Source organism: Prionailurus bengalensis, chromosome B1 (assembly GCF_016509475.1).
Source record: "Prionailurus bengalensis isolate Pbe53 chromosome B1, Fcat_Pben_1.1_paternal_pri, whole genome shotgun sequence".
NCBI classification, from domain to species: domain Eukaryota; kingdom Metazoa; phylum Chordata; class Mammalia; order Carnivora; family Felidae; genus Prionailurus; species Prionailurus bengalensis.
In genome coordinates this window covers 44,207,326-44,213,072 of record NC_057344.1, presented here as the reverse complement: position 1 = coordinate 44,213,072, position 5,747 = coordinate 44,207,326, and the positions used below count along the sequence as shown (strand labels likewise).

General features: G+C 38.7%; 1 pseudogene; it reads left to right on the top strand.

Annotated features, from left to right (window-relative positions):
* The first annotated feature begins 2,864 nt into the window (after positions 1-2,864).
* LOC122468701 lies at positions 2,865-5,111 on the top strand (annotated as a pseudogene).
* The last annotated feature ends 636 nt before the right edge of the window (positions 5,112-5,747 follow it).

Below are 5,747 nucleotides of genomic sequence, written 5' to 3'. Positions count from 1 at the left end.
TCTGAAGCAAGAACCCAGTGCTATGGGCATTTCTAATCTTCACTGATCAATAATACATGAGACATTGAGAAATTCTAAAAGAAAGGAATAAAGTATTCTAGGGGCTTAGGTCTGACCAAGTGTAAAGAGGTTACAGAGATGAGGCTCTTTTTATCTGGAAAGTCAAGTGTGTGTGAGGTAGGAGAAATACATTCTGCAAAAACATGGTAGAGAGGTAGACATAGGTGTGGTTATTAAATCTGAAAATCATAAAACTGGGGACCAGGAAGACAGCCTCCAAAGCTTTAAAGAGGCAATTTAAAGAGAAATTAAGCATAGGGCTGCTTCCACAGTAAGCATTCAATTATTAGAACTCATTACTTTAAGTGTGGTAAAGGTTTAAAATATAAATGGTTTTATTTATTTATGAATATATATAATCACATTTATTGAGGACATATTTTATGGTAGGCACTGTGCTAGGAGAAAGGGATTCAGAAATTAATAGTACACAGTCAGCTCACTCATATTCCAGCAAAAGACAGACATGTTGTTACTCAATCCACATATGCTGATTGAGGACTACATGTGCTAGAACCTGCACAAGCACTGCAGATAGATTGGTGAGCAAAATAGAAATCACTCCTGCTCTCCTTGAGCCCACAGTTTCTTAAGGAAGGCAGATGTTAGAGAAATAATTAAATTATAACACATTACTAATTAGTCACTAATGAGCATGGTGTTGTAAGAGAAGTACAGGGAGCTTTAGGAATATATAAAAAGGAGTCATTATGTAGTCTGGGGCGTCATAAAAAGAGCTCCCTGAGGGATTTAGGCGCAAGCTGACAACAGGAGGCTGAACAGCAGTGAAGTTGACAGAGAGGGAGGGGGAAGAACATTCATAGAGGGAACATCATGTGACAAAGGGTGGAAGAGAGTTATTTGAGGAACTGAAAGATGTCTAGTACCGGTGTGTTGGAGGGAACAACACTGGTAAGCATGGGCTAGAGCAGGTCCTTCCCTGCCCTGCTTTGCAGACCCAGAGGCTAAACACTAAAAACTGCATCACTGGGCTACCTGGCTGACTTCCAGTTGGGTCTGGGCAATGGAAGCATGAGTAGGAGATCAGAGAACATAGGGGAAAGGAGGCATGACATTTCTTCTCCTACTCTCTCCCTGCTTGGGTGCTAAGGTTCTGGCAGTAGCTTATAACAATAATTTCTGTTGGGTGGCCCCACTTCCACAGCCCCAATTTTATTGATTTTAGTAACACCCTTTGTTCACTCTGCCCATTAAAACCTAGCAATCACAATGCCTTCCTACTTTTGCTAGTCTTGAGTGCCTCAATCTCCCTTTTTGTTCCTGTAACTTTTGTAAACAGTCTCTTTATTAAACTGTCATTAAAATTCCACTTGGGAATTTTTGCTCTGGAGCCTAACTGAAGGGCACACTAAATACTTCGGATTTTGCTGTAAGAGCAATGATAAGATGTTTATGAGATTTTAGCAAAGGAGTAACATGATATTTGTTCCTTAAAATATCTCGGAGTTTCTGCTTCTAGTAAGACAGAGTAAGATCTTACCAGACTGAGTCTTCTATAAAAATCAACTAAAAATCTGGACAAGTAGCAAAAAGAGAAAAAAAAAGGCTGCTATGTGAGGCAATAGAGAGTCAACAGAAGCAGACAGACTCTTCAGGGAAATACATTCTCAGAGGAGGGGAGTTTTTCCAAAGTAATTTCTCATTTTTGTGGCTTTTTCCCTGGGGCCAAGTGCAGTGATGTGATGCTGGAGGTGGTAGGGCACTTGTGGAAATGCTGGAATTTTTCTGGGGTGAGAAACCAGGAAATTGAAACCAGAGAAATTGTGGCTGCTGAAGAGAGTGGAGGAATAATGGAAGGAAAAGAGCCAAAAAGAGAATCCCAAATTCTGACAACCCATACCTCTTAATGGCTCTTCAAACCATACATTTACAGAACAGACTGATAGCGATTCAGTTAGAGAAAAAAAAATACTCGAACAGACACAGGACCTGTCACCCAAGAAACAGAGTTAGTGGTTATTATCAAAGGAAAAAAAAAAAACACCAGAATCAAGATTTTCCATAACATTCCATAAGCATTTACAGTGACCAGGATACAACCCAAATTTATCTGACATACAAAAAATCATGAATGTGGAACACATTCTTGAGAGGAAAGCAAATCTGAAAATGACCCCAAGATGAGATGACCCAGATATTGGAAGTAGAACAAAAGAATTTAAAAATGGCAATTATAATTATTCTCAATGAAGTAAAAGAAAATATTCTCATGATGAATGAAAAGATAAGAAATCTCAGCAGAGAAAGAGAAATTCTTTAAAAAAAACTGTAAGTGGAAACTTTAGTACTGAAAAATACAATATTAGAAATTAATGGACTTAATACTCCATAGTGTCTATTAATTTGACTTTAATAGTCAAACTGTTAAAAGTCAAAGATAAAGAGTAAATCTTGAAGGCAGCAAAAGAAAAATGACATATTTGCCATTAAAAACCAAGGAAGTTGGAAGAGTAGAGTATCTTTAAATTTTTTTTAATGTTTATTTAGTTTTGAGAGAGAGACAGAGCTCGAATGGGTGTGGGGCAGAGAGAGAGAGGGAGACACAGAATCTGAAACAGGCTCCAGGCTCTGAGCTGTCAGACACTGGGCTCAAACTTGGAAACAGCAAGATCATGACCTGAGCCAGTCGGTCGCTTAACTGACTGAGCCACCCTGGCGCCCCCAAGAGTAGAGTATCTTTAAAGTACAGAAAGGAAAAACTGTCAACCCAGAATTCACTCCAGTGAAAATATTCTACAAGAATCAAGGTTAGCTCTCCATGCGACTGCTGCCAAGCAGCCCTCATGGACACAAACTGTGTGCAGTCCATCAAGTTGGCCAGGATCACCAAAGTGCTGGGCAGGACCAGCTCCAGGGACAGTGCATGCAGGTGTGTGTGGAGTTCATTGGATGACATGAACCACTCCACCAACTTCGATGTGAAAGGCCCTGTGTGCAAGGGTGACATGTTCACCCTACTGGAGTCAGAGCAAGAGGCTCGGAGGCTGAGCTAAACTTGTGGCTGTGTCCTGCATGTCTGGGTCAACCACTTGGCCCACAGTGATGATCTGTGTTTGTTAATAGAGCATTTATATTCTTTAAAAAAAAGCAAATCGGGGCACCTGGGTGGCGCAGTCGGTTAAGTGTCCGACTTCAGCCAGGTCACGATCTCGCGGTCCATGAGTTCGAGCCCCGTGTCGGGCTCTGGGCTGATGGCTCAGAGCCTGGAGCCTGTTTCCGATTCTGTATCTCCCTCTCTCTCTGCCCCTCCCCCGTTCATGCTCTGTCTCTCTCTGTCTCAAAAATAAATGTAAAAAAAAAAAAACAAACAAACAAATCAAGGTTAAGTAAAGGTATTTTCAGATGAAAGAGAATTAACCATAAGCAAACATGTACTGTAAGAAATACCAAAGGAAATCTCTTTCTACATATCAACTACAACACAAAGGCTGAGATAGGGTGAAGGAATATGGATCAACACAGTTGTGAGGTTTTTGTAATTTGTGTGAAATGGAGCCATGTTTACTGGAAGCATTTTGTAAAAAAAAATTAAGGATGTGTATTATAATTCCTAGGGCAAGCACTAAAAATAATGCAAAGAAGAAAAGCTAAAAAGCCAATAGGAAAATTAAAATTAAATCTTAAAAAAAGTCGAAACAATAAAAAAATAGGAATGGAGGAACAGTAGAACAAAAGAAAACAAAACAAAAACCAGGGGGAACATATAAAAAACAAATCTAAATGTTAGCTCCAAATTCAACCATACCAATAATTACATTAAATACTAATGGATTAAAACACTCCACTTAAAAGGCAGAGATAATCATATTGAAGAAAACAAGATCCAACTATATGTTGTCTACAAGAGACACACTTAATTTTATATTATATTAAGACACAGATATGTTGAAAGTAAATATGAGCAGTAAGTATAGGAGAGCTGAGGTGTCTATATTAATATCAGAAAAAGGAGAATTCAAGACAAAGAGTATTACTAGAGTCAAAAAGAAACATTTCACAATGATTAAGTATGGTCATTTCACCGTGACTTTACTTGTAAATGTATATATGCCTAATAACAAAGAGTCAAGATATATGAAGCAAAATTGATGAAATTAAAAAGAGAAATAGACAATTCCACAGTTGTTGGTGATTTTATCACCTCTCCCCAGCAATTGATAAAATGAAACTAAAAAATTCAGCACAACACTGAAGATTTAAACAACAGTCTTAACCACTTTGAATTGCTATTTGTAGAATATTACACTGAATTGCTAGTTATAGAATAAAAATTGCTATTTATAGATTATACATTCTTTTTCAAGGGCACATGTTGTATTTACCAGGATACATCATAAGCCGGGCCATAAAGCAAGCCGTAAATTTAAAAGATTGACATCATAGCTTTTTGGCTTTTGGCTGGGAGGAGGCAAAGTTGCAACTGTCTTTGGTCGTCTGGAATCTAGGTTCACCCAACACCAGCTGCCTCCACTATGCAAGCCTAAGTTTGACCCTAATGAGATTAAAGTTGTATAAGTGAGGTGTACCAGTGGGGAAGTGATGCCACATCTACCCTGACCCCCAAGATCAGCTCCCTGGGTCTATCTCCGAGAAAGGTTGGTGATGACATCACCAAGGTTACCAGTGATTGGAACTGACCATTCAGAACAGGACAAATCCAGATTGAAGTGGTACTTTCTGCCTCTGCCCTGATTAGCAAAGCTCTCGAGAAACTGCCAAGAGACAGAAAGAAGCAGAAAAACATCAAGCCCAGTAGAAATACCACTTTTGATGAGATTGTCAACATTGCCCAACAGATGTGGCACCAATCTTTAGCTAGAGAACTCTCTGAAACCATTAAAGAGATCCTGAGGACTGCCTAGTCTTCGAGCTGCAATGCTGATGGCCGCCACCCTCATGACATCACAGATGACATCAGTAGTGGTGTAGTGGAATGCCCAGCTAGTTCAGAACTACAAAGGAAAAATATTTTAATAGAGGATCATTTAACAACAACACCCCCCCCCCAAAAAAAACCCAAACCAGATTGACATCACATAGACTATGTTCTCTGATTATGGTGGAATTAAATTAGAAATCAATAAGATAATTAGGAAAACTCCATGTATTTAGCAACTGAGTACCATACTTCTAAATAATCGATCAATTAAAGAAGAAGTAATAATGGAAATTAGAAGATATTCTGAATTAAATGACAGTGAAAACATAACACATTAGCATTTGTGGGATGTAGCTAAAGCAGTGCTGATTGTAGGACTGGAACAGGGAATATACAAGATGCACCTGGATCATCTTGTGCCAGAGAGTAAGGGAATGCTCAAAAAATCAAAAGGATAGGGGCATGTTCAAGGGATACAGGAGCAACCTAAAAAAGCTCCCATGACCAAAGCTGGTACAATTTGAGCTACAAAACCAATAATGAAGCATAGTATTATAGTTCAAAATATAAAATAAATATCCATGAATGTATATTGATATAAATAAATGACTGAATATATAAATATGGGAGAACAGACAAGTCTTGGTTACAGAGGAATTCTAAATAGATTATGTGAATGCTACTCCCCAGCCCCTTGAGTACAAGCTGTACTTCATGATTTGCTTCTAAAGAGTAATATATGGAAAGGGATGGGGGGGAGGGGAATAACTTTACAGTGGAGAAAGCC